The 20,603-nt window shown below is 45.0% G+C and overlaps 1 protein-coding gene across 1 annotated transcript in view; it reads left to right on the top strand.

Annotated features, from left to right (window-relative positions):
- The first annotated feature begins 4,144 nt into the window (after positions 1–4,144).
- The window catches only part of Frem1 (FRAS1 related extracellular matrix 1), a 160,175-nt gene continuing 143,716 nt past the window's right edge, over positions 4,145–20,603 (top strand). The window contains exon 1 of the mRNA XM_031377754.1: positions 4,145–4,587. The gene's annotated coding sequence lies outside the window, so the exon portion shown is untranslated. The remainder of the gene's footprint in view (positions 4,588–20,603) is intronic.

Below are 20,603 nucleotides of genomic sequence, written 5' to 3'. Positions count from 1 at the left end.
CCTTGAGGTCAGCACACAGAGTTGTGGTCTAGAAGGGGCCAAGGCTGCATCGCAAGCATCGCAAGCTGGCAGCTAAATTTGATGGCATGTGGTTGCTCGTTCTGGTGGCATGAAAGCTGGAGGATTGAAGAGTTCATGGAGAACGGCTGAGACTTGGTACCATGGGGCAGGGTTAGAGTCCCCAGCAAAAGCCCAGGAGAGGCCATGGGTGAAGGTGCAGCCTCAGTTGCAGCGTAGACCACAAGCATCTTGGAGGTGTTAGAACTGCGGGGTGACTGTTAAGGATAGTAGCAGCTTTGGGGCGGAGCCTGACGCTTAAAAGCCCACTGTACATGGCCGATAGAGCCTGGGAAGTGGAGCTGCCTAAGCTCTTTGGAGTTAGTTTGAGAAACCAGACACTGAGCTATTTACACGGCTGGAGCCGGGGTTGTATTTCATTTCTCACTGTGCCCTGGTTCTTCTTTCTTGGAGAAAGAAAGTATTTAACTTGTTTTTTATTTGCTAGAAGCCCAGAGACTAGGAACTTTTAAAGAAACATTTTTTTCATCAATTAATTAATTTATTTACTTTACATCTTGATAGCAGTCCCCTTTTCCTCCCAGTCCTCCCCCATCACATAGTCCCTCCCCTCCCCCTTCACCTCTGAGAAAGAGGGATGTCCCTTCCTGGGAACCAACCTACCCTAGCACCTCAAGTCACGGCAGAATTAGGTACATCCTCTCCCACTGAGGTCAGACAAGACAGCCCAGTTAGGGAAACAGGATCCACAGGCAGGTAACAGGGTAAGCCCCCATTCTGGTTGTTAGGGGACCTGCATGAAGACCAAGCTGTACATCTGTTACATATGTGCATGGGGCCTAGGTCCAACCCTTATATGCTCTTTGGTTGGTGGGTCAGTCTCTGGGAAGGGTCAAGGGTCCAGGCTAGTTGACTCTGTTGGTTTTCTTGTGGAGTCCCTATCCCTTCTGGGTTCCTCAATCCTTCCCCCAACTCTGCCACAGGTCTTCCCGAGCTCTGTCTAATGTTGGCTGTGGGTCTCTGCATCTGTTTTGTTCAGCTGCTGGGTGGAGCCTCCCAGAGGACAGTTCTGCTAGGCTCTTGTCTGAGAATCGAGGTTGACAGAAACAAACATGGCCTGAGGCTTCAAGGTAGTTGAAGGAGGAAGGCAGGCTGCAATCAGTGTGCCTATATTGATCCTCTGAGGACAGCTTAGCACCCGCTCCCCCCAACACAAATTGGCAGGGGTTGCTACTGCACTCATTTATGTCTGTCTCACACAAGTCACCTGTGTATCCAGGCAAGCAGTATCAACAATAGTTAGGTTTTAAAATGTTTAAAGACTGTGGGACTTTACAAATGTACAGTATGGTTTGTATTAATATTAGTGTAAGAGCTTATGAACAAACAAGAAAGGAAAGGCTATGACCAAATAGCGATGAGTTTGGATATCAAGTTGTCAGCAGATCAGTTGCATTGTTTGGTGCTTGGTCAATTTGATACAGGCTAGAATTGTCTAGGAAAGGCAACCTCAGTGGGGAAAATGCCTCCACCAGATTGGCTCGTCTGGCTTGTAGGCAAGTCTATGTAGCGTTTCCTCCATTAATGATTGGTGGGAGGGCCCAGCTGACTGTTGAAGGTAACACATCTGGGCAGGGGGTGTTGGGGCCTCAGAAAGGCAGCTGAACATGAGCCAAAAATAAGGCAGAAAGCAGCAATCCTCCCTGGCTTCTGCTGCAGTTCCTGCCTCCAGGTTCCTGCCCTAACTGTCCTTCATGGACTGACTGAAAGCTCTGAGATGAAGTAAACCTCTCCCAACCCCACCCCCAGGTTGCAATAGAAAGCAAACTAAAAACCAGCTAACTTACTGTCAGAACAAACACACTTTACTTCTACCCTAGGCTAGAAGAATATAAACTGTCCCTTACAGGAGAGTGGCATGTCCGTGGTGAGGGACAGAGGGACAGCTCTGCTCTGCCACACTCTGCACTGTGAATTGTTATCTTAGATGTTTAAGGTTCCCAGGTCAGGCCTTGCCAGGACCCCTTACTTCAATACTAGAAAGAATTTAAGGACTGGCCAGTTTATGAAGCAAGGGGGTTTTTGCTGAAAACATTTTAATTTAGGGTGAGCTGGTATTTTAGAGGAACTCTGCTGTTTCTTTGGCTGTTTTAGTAAACATCTGGGTTTTGCATTTTAACTTGCTCAGTGAATACCAACTGATTAAGATAGATGATACTTTCACTTCTGCAGGCCCCTATTCTTTTGTGGATGCTAGATTATTTAGATAAATAAGCCTTCAGATACCAGGATGTTTTAAGCATCTCTACTGTCTGTTCTAGGCTACAGCAAGGCTGGCCTGTATAATTAAGCTTTACAAGGACTGCTTTTACTGTAGGTACCTTGATGGATGTTGCAATCTATGCTTGCTTTTTACCTTAGGATACTAAAGGACTTTCCCCGTGGAAATTTTCTGAAGTATTGTGTTTCTAGGCTAACCCACAAGTCCCGTTTGGCTCCAGTGTTAGGAAACGCACACACGTACAAGCACATAGAGGACAGCTCTTTTTTTCTCAAGTGGATTCTGCATCTCACCTATTAGCATCTAAAACGGTCTTCCTTTCTTTGGTGGAGAGCTCTTCACAACCTGGAAACTTTCCAATTCCATTTGAAGGCAACGTTACCTTGCCACGCTCTTTCTCCATCAGCACTGTGGCCTGCCTTCCTGCCCTCTCAGTGAGCACATGTGTGCTACCTTGTTTCTGTGCTTGTATTTGTTCATGTTCATTACCTTATATTGGGTTTTGTATTTATGTTTATTACAGTGTATTTTTTTGTATTTGGTATTGTATTTGTGTTTATTACCTTCTATTTGTATCTTTTGTATTGTGTTTATGTTTATTATCTTGTTTTTGTTTTTGTACTTTGTATTTGCTTATATTTATTACCTTGTATTTGCTTTTGCATTGCATGTGTGTTTGTTCATGGCGCTCACCATATAAAGAGCCTACTTACTTCTCAGGTCTTACCCACCCACACTCACAGCACTGCAGTGGAGGCAAAGGCTTCTTGAAGAATCTCAGCGACTTCCTGCGAAGTGTGCTGTGCACCTGTAATAAGGAAGTTTCTACAAAGCATGGTTTCAAAAGCAAAATAATTGCTTCTCTCTCTTCTTTTTCATCAATTTAAAATTCTTTTCTTCTTTATTGGCCTTCCCTACCCCTCTCTTACCCTTCTGCTCTTGTAATTTCCTCTTTCTTTTCCACCCCGCTTCCCAAATTGGGAAGACTGGCAGTGTTGTCAGAACATCCATGCGGAATTGGACTGATCTATTTGTATCATAACGAACAATACAGCTCATGATTGCCTTGTGGAACATGTATACCATGTGTTCATTCCTTCCCATACCCTCTCTTGTCTCCCCACCCTCATCCTCAAACCACCGCGTGTGAGTTTTTGTGTCTTTTGAGTTTACACTCCCCTTTGCTTTGGCCTAAGTTTTCAACAAGTCTCCTGGCGCTGTTTCCCAGGAGACTTGTGGAAACAAGTGAGGTCCTGCTCCAACTTCTCAATGATGGCTCCTGGAGAAGGTCAATCAGAATGTGGACTGCTGTTCCTTCTGGTAGAAATAAAATTCAGGAAAGCAGTTTCTTATATAGTTGTTACACAACTAGCCAAAAAAAAAAAAAAAAATCATCGTCAAAAGGGTACCTCTTGATGCAGACCTGAACTGGCAGACAGATGAAATACTTCATAAATGAAAAGCTAAGTGGTTCTTATTACAAGTTAGACTTCTAGAATCTATATCCATTCTCCACAAAAGTTCAAAAGGGCCAGTCCCCTCCCCCACCCCTTCTCAAAGCTGAGCGTGACCTCTGAATTTGAATATAGACCTTTTAGAGCTGGAACTGCTTCTAGGAAAAAAAAGGTTTCGGGGAAAGGTGTGTTTGAAGAGTCAGTGTGAGTGTGTACGTGTTCAAGCAGCATGAGCCTTTGTGCACGGGTGTCAGAGTGAATCCCTGCCTCTGTGTGTGTGTGTGTGTGTGTGTGTGTGTGTGTGTGTGTGTGTGCTGCTGTCGGGAGAGGCTGCTCAGCCAGTGCTAATAGTGAGGAAGGAAGCTGGGAAGCGAAGCACCCGACCTATTAACAAAGGCTCAGTTTTGTCCCTGCTGACCAACCAGCAGAAGGGATGGGAGCTGAGGCTCCCCGCCAGGGAGGTCGGGCTCCCTGCAAACAGTTGCAGGCATCCTTGCCACGCCTTCCTTAACACGCCCTTCTCCGGGGAGTCCAGAAACTTGGCTCTGGGGAAGTAAGTTTTCAGAGCTACAGCGGCATTGGAGGAGATCTGCAAACAGTGTGTTTGGGAACTCCAATTCTCTACCTATTTGTGTGGGTTAATGGGTTTTTAGTACAAACAAAGCCTAAACTCAGCTGAATCGAACGACTGGAATTTCAGCTCTCCTCCTTGGATGGGATGTTTTTGCTTCCTCTTCCTCTGACAACTCTTGAAGCTTGATTACCAGGTTAGCATCCGGTCCTCCACTTCCAAGGGTGGCCAGCCCTTGCCTTGGAAAGAAAACCACACTACCTGTAAGTACCTGTTTCCCGTGATTGTTTCCTCTTTACTGTGAAGGTTCTGTTAGCAGAGTGTCCCAGAGGTGGACAGCTGTGAGCAGCAGTGAGTGAAGGCTGCCTGGCAGCTTGCAAAACTTTAAATCTGTTACCTCAGAAGGCGGGTGCTTGCATGTTACCAAACCAAATTCCAGGGATGGAATTGGCCTCCCTGCCTCCATGTAACTTCTGATTCCACCCGCAGGGGCACTCATCAACGAAACAACCGCTCTACATTTCTGTGAAAATTTCCCTGAAGTTAGAATATTTATTTTCTCTCAGCTAAAGGAAATGGCAAAAAGAAAAGATGCAAAATTAACAGGACAGATAATATCCCGAGGATCTAAAGATCTAGAGCATGGGTGGTCTCTAGGAACTTTTACATGGCCTAATTACATTCAGATATGCTGTTTTAAAGTGTGAGCCTTGGTTTGTAGTGATGAAAGGCAAAGAGTCATTGTTTTGAAGTGCAGTGCGCTTGGTGTTTAGGCTGAGCTGTGGTCTAGAGGTATATAAGGACTATAGTAAGTAAATAATTTTGGTGAAGTTTCCATCCGGGTCACAGAAATCACTCTCAAGTCAATTTAGTTTTAGTTTCTGGGCTCTGTTTTGTTTACTATGGCATTCAGTGCTGGTGAGTGACAGACATCACAAAGCTTAGAGCATCTCCAGGGCTCCTTAGTGTTTGTGGGTGGGAATGTTGCTGGAGAGATTAAGCTTTGCAGGGCTGCTTTGCAGACCCCAGGAGACACCCAGCTGCTCCTCAAGCTTTGCTCTGGGAAATCATGACCTTCCTGGATCTTCCACAGCTTGAGAAGTTTCCTGTTAGCATCTCCGTGTGCCTGTCCACTTGATAAAATGCCTTTTGTATAATTTTAGACAATCTCTTACTCTTCATTCTGGATCCTCAAAACTTAATGTAGATAGAATCTAGGCTAGTTTGGTCATCCGTCTGCAGGAGGATCACAAGTTCAAGGCTAGCTTGGGGAGCATAGCAAGACTGTCTTAGAAGGAGACAGAGAGGAGGGAGGGGATGGAGGAAGGGAGGGAGGAAGGAAGGAAGGGAGGGAGAGAAAGAGAGAGAGAAAGAGAGAGAGAGGGAGGGAGAGAGAGAAAGAGAGAGAGGGAGGAAGAGAGAGAGAGAGAGAGAGAGAGAGAGAGAGAGAGAGAGAGAGAGAGAGAGAGAGATATGGGCAGACAGAGAGGCACAGAGACAGACAGAGACAGATATAGACTGGCTGACTCCTTTGAAACTTGGAGAAGACAGATTTTTAGCGCCTACCATCAAAGATTTAGACCCAATATGGAGCCAGGGATCTCCTCAGGTCACTCTGATGTAGGTGACACAGCACTTGAGTCAGCATTCTGTATACTGTTCCTGGCAGTTACTTCTTGTCAGGCACTTGGTTAATATCAAACTTCATGCCCTGTAGTAAGCCTGAGCTTAAGTTGATGCTGAACAGGCCTTGGGTGCAACATAAACTTGCATTCTTGCCTGTCAAACCAGGGCTTTCTAACCAGATTTCTCATCTCCTTTCTCCTTGGTCTACCTCTCCGTTGCCATGAGTGAAGTGATTTGTATGCAGGTCGTGGGATACCACATTGTATAGCCTGCCTGACGCCTCACAACTAAGCTAGGTTAGTCTTGAAAACTTTGCTTCTGGGTGTTATTCACCCTCTGGGGATGCTGGGATGCTGGGATGCTGTGCCGCTGGAGCAAGCTGGGCTGAAGGAAGCTGGATTTCCTGGAACAGTGCTGGAATCTACTCCTAGAAACAGAGTTTGTCTTAGGCCAAACTCCCTAAGTGGCTCTTCATGCTGAAGCCCTCATGTGACAACATATGAAAGCCAGTGCAGCCTCTCAACCCATCCCTGTGTTTTATGGCATTCAATGTTTTTAGTAGAAGGTAAGCAGGGTGCTCTTATCAAGGCCCCTTTCCGGTTCTCTCCTCATGCCAGGCATAGCACCTGTTCTGAAGCATTCCAAAATGAACAACATAAATGGCATGGTCATGTCCTCACAACATTTCCAGTCTGAGCCTTAGACTAGCCACCTGAGTGCCACAGACCTTCCTTCCTCTGTTAATAAAAGAGGTAGGTCCACTGAGTTTCCTCCTTTCCCTTATAAACTGGGGTCAAAAGCCAGCCCTTCCTACAAGCTGTACACCCAGCCCCAAATCTGGATATTGCTCTAACCTTAACTAGCTCCGACTTCGAGATGTAGACACAAAGTATGAAATCTGTTTGTGGGGTAGGCATGAAGATTTATTTCAGCGCTTTCCTTTAAAAATATTAATTGTAGCCGGGCGGTGGTGGCGCACGCCTTTAGTCCCAGCACTTGGGAGGCAGAGGCAGGCGGATTTCTGAGTTCGAGGCCAGCCTGGTCTAGAGTGAGTTCCAGGACAGCCAGGGCTATACAGAGAAACCCTGTCTCAAAAAAAAAAAAAAAATATTAATTGTATCTTCTAAATTTTGCTCTCACAAAGACCAGGATCACTCGTGTATTGAGTTAGACAAATGTCACCGTATCAGAGCACACATCCACTCTTTTCCAGGGGATCAAGTATCTCCCTAGAAAGGCTGTCTTTCTGGGCCAGGTCACGAAGGAGGGCATTCTCTTATCTTGTCTGAATCTGATGTAGCTCCCTCTTTCTTTCGAGAGCTGGGTGGTCTGAACAGGGCTTGTGACTTCTATGGCACACAGCTTGCAACCTGACCCTTCCATTCAAGTGACTCCATTGCTTTTGTGCAACTTGGTGAGAGGCTCAACAGAGGCCTTTGAGGTGCGGGTGTGTGTGTGTGTGGGGGGGGGAGGACTAAAAGCAAACAAAACCCTCACTCCCAGATGGAATCTTGGTTGTCTATATTTTGTCTGTGATGTGCCTCCTTTTACCTCCGAGACTGCGGCACTATTTCAAAGGGCCTTAAAACCTGGCCATCAAGCTAGGAGAGAGCCGTGCACTAGACTACTGACTTCAGGCTGAGGACTGGGATTTGGCAAAGCAAGCACACACTTAACGAAGTATTCTTGCCACCTTGTTCGGAAGTTTTTGCAGAAGGCAAGCATAGTTGGCCATTTCATTTATTTTTTTTTCCTTTAGGCTTGTCTATTTTCGTAGGGTTGGTATACCTGGGAATGTGTATTAAAAGATCCATAGAAACGCTTCTTTGGGGCATCATCCTAAGCCTGCTCAGGATGCACCTCATTTGCAGTCTCAGCTTTATTCTCCCGTCTGGCCCCGAGAGACAGGGAGTAGATAAACACTCTAGGGCTAACACTGCCCCAGCACCCTGAGACTCAGTTCTGCTTTCTCTCAAACATTATCTGCTGCTCAGGGCTTACAGATGCTCTGCTGTCTTCATCTGAAATAAGGAATCCCACCTCTGTCTCCTGAGACCCATGCCCTGGCATCTCAAGCCAGGGTCCACCTTCCTCTTTAGCACAGCTCTTCTGTTTGTTAAGCATAGATCAGCAGTGTTGTAAAGTGAGGAGACTTCAGAAGTTTTGGGCCAAATGTGGAAAAGCTGTTGAACATGCCCTGCTTCCTGTCAGACCCCAAAGCCTGGTTTGTCTTTCCTGTGAAAGTAAGGGCCCTACTTCCTGGACAGTGCAGCGGCAATGTTTTCATCCTGTCTTATGTGAGTGTTCCCCCTCTAATAACTTGGTAGATGTTTCTGCTTCATTCTATAAACCAAAAGATAACACTGATACAACAGCCACCCCAACTTGTTACAAGTAATTTACAACCCAGACTACAAGGACACTTTAGTCAAGTCAGCCTGGAGAGTAGAATAAACTGAGGGCATTAACTCTTACCTTGCTGGACATTTGTACATGATACATGGCATGCCTGTTTTCAATGATGAATTCTTTAAGAGAAAGATCATAGGAGTGTGAAGAAGGCTGGATAGAAGCAAAACTATGGCGCATTGTATAACATAGTGTAAAAGAAAAGTGAATACGTGATGTCAGTTTCTTCAGATCCCTCTGACTGGGAAGAGTAGACAGTAGTCCACCGCTGCACTGGGCACCATCTTTGGCTGACAGCCTGGTTCTTTCTTGATTCTTCTTATGGCTTGAGTTGCCTGAAACAGGTCCATGAACAAATAAGACGGAAAGAGATTGGTATTGAGACTAAAGGCAGTGGGACTGACACAAAGACATTGTTGTGACTCTTTTGGATTCCAGAATTTGAGAAACCTATTACTAGTTTCTGAAAACTTTTGAATAATTTTGTTACTTTGCATTTTGCTTTGTTGTAGCAGCTGCTTCAATATCAGGGACACAAGTTTGCTTGAGAATTTGAAACTCTGGGGTCACAGCATCTTCAGTCTGAACTCTCAGTAAATGGAAAGACAAAGCCATTGAGACTCACAGAGCATGGTCTCCCTCCTCTTCTCCCCTACTGACACCAGTTTTCGTAGCTCTGATATTTCTTTGGGGTCATTTATTCAACTGATACTTGTTGAGGTTCTCTGTACAACACCCAGTGGCAGCCCTGGAAAAACTTGAGTGAGCAGACGATTCCTGGCTTTAATCTTGAAGATGCTTACAATCCAGGGGAGAAGAGAGGAACTTTTTAAAAGGCTTCCATAGTGATGAAAAGCCGGTAGGGGTCATCGCTCGCTGCTGGATTCCATGTGAGCAGGTAAAGCTGCTCCAGGAGAGTGAGACCTGGGAGGAAACAGCAGGATTTAGCCAGTGAGTGGGGCAGTGGAGACTTGGGCAGTTGGGAAGAGAGGCTTCACAGACAAGAGAGACAGACTCAGGAGCTGACAGGGCTAGTTTAAGGAAGGACAGACGACATGCATGGCCAGGAGATGGTGGTACAGGAAGAGCCTGGAGAGGAGGGGAGGGGAAAAGCCAATCTCACACCCCAAAGGGAATCTACAAAGCACACAATCATGCTCCACTCCTCTGATAAAGACCTGAGTCCTTCTCATTGCTGGGGGTAGGGTTTGGGGGGCACTGATGGAAGTAGGTGGAGTCTTCCCCTGCTTTTCTATGCTTCTCTATCCCACAGGTTGCCTTCCTCAAATAACTGAAGGCACCCCCCCTCCAATTACTACCTAAACAGGCCTGCTTTTCCTCATCCACATGCAGTTAATTTTGGAGATATAGAGTTACGCATTTTTGAATATTGAAAGCTAATGCCCTGGCTTGAATCCATCATTCCAACCTCAGATTATCAAGGCTGTGAATCTAGATTATGTCCTCAATGACAGCAGTCAGCCAAGGATCTGTGCTGTCTATGAGTTAGATAAGTTTGTTACCAGAGAAAGTGAACAACAGAGCTATGAGCAACAGAGCTATGAGGCACAGGGGTGATCTCTCTCTCTCTCTCTGTGTCTCTGTCTCCCCCCTCCACCGTGTGTGTGTGTGTGTGTGTGTGTGTGTGTGTGTGTGTGTGTGTGTATGTCCATCCTCTCTTCTCTTTCTTTCTTTAAAGAAGAAACTAGTTACAGTGTCTTTGTAACCTGTAATCATGCCAGCAACTAAGTTGTACCATGTGTTTTCTTGTTTTCACAAAAATGTTAAAGACACAGTAACTGTTGATTTAATTTTTCAGTCCATCCATTGAAAGCCTACTATCTGCCACAGATAGCTCAGTCCCCCTGCCTTCAAAACCCATAGACAAATATATAGCACAGGGGTGAACGCCTTGTGGTGGGTTGAAATAAATTTATGGTCTTCTACAATGGCAGGCAGAAAATCTTTCCAAGGGGGACAATCAGATTTTAGAGTATCCCGGGGGAGCCGTTTTGCTGGCGTTAACACATGTGAAGGATTTCAGTGAGAGTGGAAGCAGTAATATCACAGGTGGTATAAAACCTGGCCCTTAACAAACTCAACATCATTTAAGGCTGTGAGGCATGAGGACCAGTCCCCCAGCAGTTAAAGCCTTAACAACCCACTGCAAACTGCAGAGCCAACAGCCCCTCCCCCTGCTTTCCTTACCTTTGTTCACTCAGCAGTCTCTTCTTTGAATGTGGTCTCCATCTTACCGAATGGGACAACTGCTCACCACATGTCACGGAGTGTGACTTGGATCTGCTGCCTGTGGCTTCTGCTGACTTAGGGTCTGCTTTTCGCACAAGAGATCTGAATGAAACCACACAGCGTTTCTTGAAATGATTTGACTTAAATATGAAAGTGGCTGGGGCTCTAAGCCTTTAGACTTTGTGGGGTAAGAACAGCTGCCGTGGGAGGTGCTGACTGGCGATTCAAAGCTGACCGGAAAAGCCTCTGCATCAGTAGAAGGGCAGCAGTTGAGTGGCCATTTGACTATTTTAGATAGCAAACAAGGAACCTGACATGACGTCGCACCTCCTAGTCACCCCTTGTTTGCCATGTAGCCAGGCCAGTACCACCACCTTCTGGTGTTATCTGGTCTTCCAGATTATTAAGACACTATGGAGAAATAAAATAAATGAAACCCATACTTACACGAGGCTCCATCTGGATACTCAGCTCACAGTGTGTTCTGGACTTGGTGTTTGGCTGCAGGCTAGGGTCTCGGGGAAATTTCCTCAAGCAAGACTTCTGACTAGCTTTGTACTTCTTTGTATTATCTTTCAAGAGCCCCAGATGGAACCCATTTCATCTTTCTCATTTGGCCATGAAACCCATGTGGTGCTGATTTGATGGTTCCAGAGATGAAGGAACAGCGCGTGGTGCCACAGTGTGTGGCGCCCTGCGGACCGTTGTGTTACAGATGGTCTGTGGCCTCCTTCATTGATGGTTGATGAATTGCTTTATTAGGAACTGCGGTCTTCATTTATTCTTCCAACGAAGAGACATTTCCTAATCTGGGGCTGTGTGAGTTCTTTTGGTGTTAGGTCTTGCAGAGCATGTGGAAACCACAGCCTGTGGGAAATATTGGCAGGAAGATTCTGGGTCCTAACTCCTGTCTTCCCTACTCCAGTATTTGCTGAAAGTGAGCCTAGTGAATGATGACAACTGTGTGAGCCCATGGCATGGAGCTGTAGTTATGCTGATTTTTATTGAAGATTGAGCCCTATGACTTGCGAGATCTGAAATTGGGACTTGAAGACATAGGCTTTAGGATGGTGTGTTAGTGAAGAGTGTAGGTGCTGGAGTGTGTGAACAGTTGAGAAGTTCTGTTAATTAAAACAGTAAGAACAAAAGAGTACACATGGTGGGACTCATGGCTCCAGCAGCATGTATGTAGCAGAGGATGGCCAAGTCGGTCATCAATGGGAGGAGAGGATCTTGGCCCTGTGAAGGTTCTATATCCCAGTGTAGAGGAATGCCAGGGCCAGGAAGTGGGAGAGGGTGGGGTGGTGAGCGGGGGAGGGGGGATGGAATAGGGGATTGTTTTAATTTTTTTTATTTTATTTTTTTCTTACTTTATTTTCTTTTTCTTTTTTCTTTTGGAGGGGAACCTGGGAAAGGAGATATTGTAAATAAAGAAAACATCTAATAAAAAAAATTAAAAGAAAAAAATAAATTAAAAAAATTGCTATACGATACAAAAAAACAAACAAACTAACAAACAAACAAAAAACCCAGTAAGAACGACAACCAAGCTGTACATAGAGGCTGAGAAGGCTCAGACAACACATTCCTTTGTATTGCAAATTGAAATTCTTTCCACAGACAAAAAGTGAGGGGCTTAGCCAATACCTTGTACTCAAGTACAGATTCATCCATGGACTGTCTACAGAGATGAGCTAAAGAGTGCATGTTCATATCACCATGATTTATATTAATATAAGAAACACACTTTATTAAAAGTAGGAATTAACTCCCTTGTTTTTTTCCTTCAAAAGATTTGCTTTTGTTGTTGCTGAATAGATTAGAACAGGTTACTTTCCTCAAGCAAAAGGCTGGGGATAAAAAGGTGCATAAGGCTGAGGTCCGCAGGCAAGTTAAAGCATGTTCTCAGGGAGTGTGGAAAAATTTCAATATTCCACTGAAGAATCTTCAAGAAGTAATTAGTACCTAAGAAATACAGAGGGCAATTACACTTTGTGGGTGTTTTTTAACGTATAGATCTAAAGGCCTTAGGTTCATTTTTGTGTGAAGCTGATAACAAAGCAAGAAGACTTTTAGTTCCTAGACTTTTTTTTTATTAGATATTTTCTTTATTTACATGTAAATTTCTCCTTTCCCAGTTTCCCCTCCAAAAAACAAACAAACAAACAAACAAAAACAACAAGAACAAACCCCTGTTGCCTCCCCCCTCCCCATGCCTGCCACCCCACCCTCTCCCACTCATCGGCCCTGGCATTCCCCTACACTGGGGCTCAGAACCTTCACAGGGCCGAGGGCCTCTCCTCCTATTGATGATCGAATTTGCAATCCTCTACTATACACGTACTACTGTTCTTATCAGTTCCTAGACTTTTAAATAGTTATTTTGTAAGAAATGATTATAAGGGTTGTTATTAAACCCAAATATACCCATTTCCATTTCATCTTGAAATTACAGGTTGAAATTCTTTCCACAGACAAAAAAAGTAAGGAGCACGCCTAATATCTTGCTCAGGGAAAGCTAACCCTGATGACGGCTCATTTGAGGCGCCCTGCCTTCTCTACCCTCTCTGTGTAAGCCTTTCATCTCCCTGTCTTCTCTGCACCAGCCCTGCCCAGGCATCTCACATCAGGTCTGTTGCTGGTGCTGATGCTGGAGGGAGCATCGTCAGCTGCAGTCCTGCCTGCTTTCTTTACTCTGACCCAGAGACTCCCCCCCCCCCACCCCCATTCTAAGGTTTTCTCAGACCCAAGAACCTGACTTCAGTCTTTGGATGCTAAGGCTTCTTTTCCCTGTTATACTTTCAGAAGAGGAAGATGATGTTCTCTGTTGTTTGTAGCGATGGCTCTCCAGCCCAGTTGCTTCATTAGAGTCACCTGGAGGTCTTTTCAATGAAGAAGACTGAGCTCTACCCAGAGAAATTAAATCAGAAACACTGACAATGATGTCCCAAAGCTAGTCAGGGTTGGGCAACTGTAGTGCTTTTTTTTTTTTTTTTTATCTTAGTGTGTTCCTGCTGTCGTTAATAGTGCAGGCTCGCACAAGCCTTCACAGAACTGTCGGATTCCTTCAGGGCTGAGGCGTGAGTGGGACTGAAGCGCAGACAGTGATGTCTATTCACAGCATGGTCTGCCTACTTGGCGCCTCTGGCTGAAGATGGCATGGAGGGTGCCTTGGCATTGGCTGAGCTGGACAAAGCAAAACCCAATAAGGGAGCCTCAACTTCACTGGCCAGCTCTTGACAAGACAAGTGTGCTTTTTTTTTTTTCACAGAAGGGTCTTTCATCCACTGCTCAGCGATGCCACAGTGTGCATCGAATTTGTGTACATTATACCTAGAGCGAATATGCTGTGCTTTCTGGACAAACCGCAAGCAGGCCTACATTTATTGGATGATTTATTTTATTTTAAGTTATGTGTATGGATGTGCATCTGTGTGGAAGTATATGCATACCAGTGTAGTTGTCTAGCTAGGGAGGCTAGAAGAAATCACTGGATCCTCTGGAACTGGAGCTCCAGGTGACTGGCAGCAGCCCAGTGTTGTTTCTGGGAACTCAACCTAGGTCCTCTGGAAGAGAAGCCAGTGCTCTTAACCGCTGAGCCAACTCTCCAGCTCCTGGTTTTATTTTATGATTCTGTGATGTGTGTGTGTGTGTGTGTTGTACATACACATGTGTGGAGGTCAGAGGTCAACCTTAAGTGTTAAGTCTTACCTTCTGTTTGTTGTATTTGGGAGAGTCTGACTCAGCCCTGTCTAGCTGGCCCAGGGCTAGCTGGGTACTCTTCGGTCTTTGCCTGGTGTCTCACCATAAGAGCGCTGGGACTGCAGACATCACCATGCTGAGCTTTACATGGGTTCTGGGGATCAGAACTCTGGTTCTCATGCTTGCATGGCAGGTGGTCTACTCACTGAGCCATCTTTCTAGTTCCAAACCATCATTTTGAATATAAGCTGTTTGTATCTTGAAGATGCCCAAAATGTGTTGAGCCAAAAGTGCTCCCTATTTCCTCTTAAACTACTTCTGTCTGGTTTGCAGTTATCATTCATACACCATCCTCCTGCATGCGTTTATTCAATCAGACAACGAATCAGACATTTGGGTTATTTTAGGCTTGTGACATTTGGGAGATTCGACATCAGAGATTTTGTTTTTGAGCAAGAAATTGAACTGTTTTTAACTATGCTGCTCAACACACTGCACCCTGTGCTCTCCACAGCCAAACTGCACAAGGAGGCAGATTAAGTTTCCCATTTCCTAATGCCATTAGGCTCGGTGAGCCACACTGCACACTTCGGCAGGGCCTGCATTAACCCATACTGGCACAGCTGTGCATTCCAATGGGGGTCAGCACGGGGGCACATCCTGGGGCCAGTGAGACCTGATGGTGCTTATCAGGCACTTAGGTGCAGATCCCTGGGATGGAGGGAGCTGTAAAACCTGCTAAAAATCACTGTTGACCCCCTTACCCTAGCGATGAGATGGGGCAGCCTGCTCTATCTTGGCTTGTTCCTCTCTGTTGCTGAGGGTCCAGTGTTACTCAGGGACCAGAGGAGAATCCATTCAATCTAACTCGTGAGACATGTTAAAGGAGGGCTTAGTGGGTAAGTGTTGTAGAAATATTTAGTCCCAAATCTGGGGTTTCTACCCTGCCTTTAACCATTGAGTTCCTGGCTTAAAGACACACGCAAACTTTATATCTACAATAAGCCTTAATTAGCACAAGAGCTGGGCAGATATCTGTCTGTCCTTTATGCTATCACGTCTATTTCCACAGCAAATAATCTCATTATGTAATTTGTCATGCTTCATCTAGGCTGCTCTTAACTCTAATTAGCCAACCCACATGGCTGTTATTTTTTTGATTCACCCAACCACATTCTCCACCATCTTCTCCCCTCTGTAGTCTCTTCCAAACCTAAGCCAGGGAACCTTAAATTCCACTGACTTTCAGCATCTTTATTCACCAATCAGAAATAACTTGGGGGGCAAGGTCACACAATTTCACTTGGGTCTATGTACAGTCTCTTCTCGTCTCAAGGGCAACCAGGTCTTGGGGGGCCTGTGTTGTGGTAATCCTCTAACTCCAATATGCCCATGCAAAAACACACAATTTAGTTACAATATTTAGAAGCTGTATGCCTAGATTGGGCAGATTTAACATTAGAATACTAATAAATTAGAATACTAATTTATTCCCCAGCTATAAGACCCCATGTTACTTGCAGATTCTCTGGGCCATATGGTTCTGCTCCATCTTCATTCCCCTTCCCCTTCCTCTTCCTCCATCTACCTCTGTCTCCTCAGTCTCTCCCCCGTCTCTCCTCCTTTCTGTCTCTCCCTCTCTAAAACCTCTAGCCCCGCCTTTCCCTTCCACTGCTCAATTACAGGCTCCAGCCTTTATTTGGCCAGTTAAAATGGGGAGAAGGTTCACCTGAAATCATCTGAATACCTGATCTCCTCCTCTTTGTTGTGGGGGCGGGGGGAGGCCCTCTTGAGGAAGCAGAATTAACAGAATACAAACAGTACCAGGGCCACCCACAGTAGGCTTGCACTTAGCATCAGGATACATAGCAACAGACCAAACCTCAACAGATAAGTTTTAAAGTCTACTAAACTTTGAATGGCTAGATGGGTGGCTTAATGGTTAAGAGCATTTGTTGCTCTTGCAGTAGACCAGGGTTCAGTTCTCAGCACCACAAGGTAGTTCACAACCATTCCTAACTCCAGTGCCAGAGGATCTGCTGCTTTCCACAGGCAACAGGTACATACATAGTCTACATACATCCAAGCAAGAAAAATACTCATACACATAAACAAAAATCTATTAAAATAATAATATTTATATATTTATATATAATTTCCATATTATTAACTTCTTGGGTTAGTGTGGGCAGATGTTTGCCATAATGACTGAACCACTATTGTAAGCCCAGGTCCATGGTTTACATTTGGGTTCACACTTAATGTACATTCTGTGAAGGTTGACAAATGTTCAGTGACATGTGTCCCTTACAACACACTGCTTAATTTTTTTTTGAGTCAGAGTCTTATATATCCTAGCTTCCTATCCACTATGCTGCTGCAGATGGTGACTGTGAACTTCTGCTCCTCTTGGATCAACCTCCCAAATGCTGTAATTGCAGGTGTGCTAGCACATTGAATTCATGGATTGCTGGGAAGCAAACCCAGGGCTTCCTTCCCGTGAAGCCAGCACTCTACCGAGTGAGCCACGTTTCTAGTCCCACAGTGCTAATTTTAAAACTAACTTTTAGAAAAGCTTTCTTTAGAGATTTGGGAAAGGAGAAGAAAGGGAGCCGATCTTGATTGACCCTTGACTATTTGCATGCACATGTGTATGTGTGTGCTCACACTTATGTGCATGTTACTACTCAGGCTTTAATTGATATGTATAGATATTACTACACTTAATTGTTTCATACCCATGAAAGGTATTGATTGTGCCTTAATTTTATAATGATGAACAAACTCCAAGGGAGGATAAGGGTTTGATTAAAGAAATGGTGGCCTTAACACAGGCTCACAGGCCCTGGGCTGGCTTCCGTGGGATCTTTCTCTTCGATTTGTTGCAATGAAGGCGGAAAAAAAAATCCTCTCTTATTCCCAGGTTTTAGTAATGTCAAATCAGAAATTTATTTACAGTTTTCTTAATTATTAAAAAAACCAGCTAACAGAGCACAGTGGCTCTCATCCTGTAGTCCCAGCTCTCAGGAGCCTGTGGCGTGGGAAACATCAATCTGGGCTACAGACTGAGGATCTCAGGGAGGAAAAGAGGGAAACAGAAATCATAGAAAGTTACAGCTGAAGACTTCTTCAAAACTGAAGTGCTCAAGCCTCCAGCAGGGATGAGCATCTCATCGGAGCCTCTCCTTTCCTAAGTCTGTCAGTTTAAGAGCTGTGACTTCTTTGCTCTTCCGCACCATGCCATGGAGGGCGCTGGCTTCCCTTCCACACCTTAGTCAAAAGTGCTCCTGCTTCCTGCTCCTGAGAATGCCTAAGCCACCTCAGGCCCCACTCCTTCATGAAGATCACTGTGTGCTGGAGCACAAAGTCCCAGGTTTTCAGGCTTCTGGGCTGTTGGCCTTTCTTCTGGGATTAGAATCCCAGCTACACTGTTAGCACTTAGCTTAACAAATTGCTTCTCTGTCCCCTTAGCTGCAAAACGGGACTCATCCTAGACTCTATCTGTATGTTGTTATGAAGATCAAAGGTGTTTACACAATACCAGGTAGAAGTGAACAATACATGCTTATTTATTATGATGATAGTGTGTAAAATTTAGAGGAGTTTCTTCTAGTCCCAGAATTCCGTTATTTTAAACTTTTTATTAGCATACATTAATTACCACATTAATAGATTTCCTTATGCCATTTTTATATATACACATAATTATTGCAATCATGTTCATCCCCCCCATTACCCTGTCTTGTCCTCCTCCTTGCTTGCTGACCCTCCCTCCTTTCTAAGGACCCACCTATGTTTTGGTTTGGTTTTGGTTGCCCCCCCCCCCCCGTGAGCATCATGAGACTTGTTTATAAGAGCACGGGAGAGGGCTTGTTTACAGAAGCAAGGGCACCTTACCAATAGTTACGTCACTGAAGAAAAAGTTTCTCCCTCCCCATCAATCGTTAATACACATAAATCCTCAAGGAAGAACAGACCCCATGAATCTCACCTCCTTTATTGACAGGATGTCAACAAGCCCAATATCCTTGTACAGAGGCTAGGCTGGTAATCACAGCTGCCACGCGCTTAAGCCTGGAAGTTAGTGTTCTCCGACACTCCATTCCTTCCCCCGCCTCTTACATTCTTTCTACCTGGTTATGTTCTAGGAGCCTTGGCAGAAGTGATACAAATGTCCTACTCCGTCTGAGCATTCAGTAGCCTCTTATTTCGGTTATCCAGTATTCAGCACTGTGGTCAGTTATGTGTCTCTAGTTACCTCTGACTGTTACAAGAAGAAACTATTCTGCACAAAGCTGACCAACAGCAGCACCACGAACAACTGTTTAGAAGGCAGCTTGACAGCCTTACCATGTCCATTAGCAAGACAACTATGATTTTCTCTTTAAGGCTGATGACCGCCCTAGCTATAGGCTATTGATTGAGTTTACAGGGGGGATGTAAGTTCCTTGCTGCAGAGCAGACTCCAAATCCAATCATTCTCTGTCATTCTGTCATGAGACCATGGATCAAACCACACCATACTTTCTGCCATTTTATGAGCAAGTTTCTTTTTTCTTTTTTTTTTTTTTAAAGATTTCTTTCTTTATTTTATATATATATATATGAGTTCACTGTAGCTGTCTTCAGACATACCAGAAGAGGACATAGGATCCCATTACAGATGGTTGTGAGCTACCGTGTGGTTTCTGGGAATTGAACTCAGGACCTCTGGAACAGCAATCAGTGCTCTTTACCGCTGAGCCATCTCTCCAGCTCCGATGAACAGGTTTCTTAAATCACCAGAAGCATATCCCTTAGACCAGATCTCGTCGGGAAGGTATTTGCAGTGACATCTGTGAGTTTGAGTGTTATCACTGATGTTATTATGGTAAGATGCTGCAGTATGCACAGCATAGCTGGAGAAGTGCTGGCTAGTTGGCTGCATATGTGAGCAATAGTCTTTCTAGTGAAGTAGAAGTTGCCTTAAATGTATTCTGATGGGTTTGGTGGAACCATTGGAGCAGTTCCCTCTTACACTAGTATCACAAATACCATTTTGTTGTGTCAAGCTCTTGATGATAAATCGCCTCTCCTAAAGCCTCCATTCCTCAAGAAGCCAGGCAAAGTCTTGTTTCTTGTGATTGCCTCGCATCTCCGTACCCTTTCACACAAAGACATGACATCTATGTGTAGATTCTTTAACTATACCTTACTCTCTACTTTCAAGCATAGCCTTCCGGTGGCAGAGGGACTCTATCTCTACAGTTCTGAGCTCAATGTTTTCTGGGGTGGGGTCCAGGAAGGCTATGATGAGAGGGACATTTCTGGACTAAGCACTCATGAGAGAGCATGTCAGAAGTCTCAGTTCAAGACTGGAGTCAGTAGCCTTGCAGTGTTGGTAGCTACCTAAGTGCTGCAGGACTTCTGTTCTCTTCTAGCATAAAGGGACTTCTAGGAGAGAAGAGCCTGATGACAACAATTTGGAAAGGAAGTGGACTCTCCCAACTCAAGCCAGGAAATGTGGATTAAACAGTGATAATAAAGGGGTGACCCTGCCGTCCATGAAAAGAGCTGGGGAGGGTGCCAGCTGGTCTCTGCAGAAAGCGTGGGTATAATAGTGTCAATATGTTTACACTTGTTGACCATATAATTCCACCCCTAGAATCCACTAAAAGGAAACCCTCAGGAAAGAAACTAATTTATAATTAAGGGATTCTCCTTTCCCCCAATTAGTTAATTAACTAATTTACTGTATGTCCTGATTGCAGCTCCCCTCTTCTCAAGACCCCCTCCCTCAGTATCCCCTCCCACGGCACCTCCTCCATACCCCCTCCCATCCACCTCTAAGAAGGGGTAGGTCCCCCTACGGTACCCACCCTGGCACTTCAAAACTGCAGGACTAGGTACATCCTTTCCCAATGAGGTCGACAAGACAGCCCAGTTAGAGGGGCAGGATCCACAGGCAGGTAACAGAGTCAGGGTAAGCTCCTGTTCCAGTTGTTGGGGGACCTGCATGAAGACCAAGCTGCACATCTGCTACATATGTGCTGGGGTTGCCTAGGTCTAGCCTATGTTAGTCTTTTGTTGGTGGTTCAATCTCTGGAAGCCCCCAAGGACCCAAGTTAGTTGACTCTGTTGGTCTTCTTGTGAAGTTCCTATCCCTTCTGGGTTCTTCAATCCTTCCCCCAATTCTTCTACAAGATTTTCTGAGCTCGGTCTAATGTTTGGCTGTGGGTCTTTGCATCTGTTTTGGTCAGTTTATAGGTAGAGCCTCTCAGTGGACAGTTATGTGAGGCTCCTGTCTGCAAGC

The sequence above is a fragment of the Mastomys coucha genome, unplaced genomic scaffold (assembly GCF_008632895.1).
Source record: "Mastomys coucha isolate ucsf_1 unplaced genomic scaffold, UCSF_Mcou_1 pScaffold18, whole genome shotgun sequence".
In the NCBI taxonomy this organism is placed as follows: Eukaryota; Metazoa; Chordata; class Mammalia; order Rodentia; family Muridae; genus Mastomys; species Mastomys coucha.
Note: the sequence above shows the minus strand (reverse complement) of the source record. Positions and strands in the feature narration are given on the sequence as shown.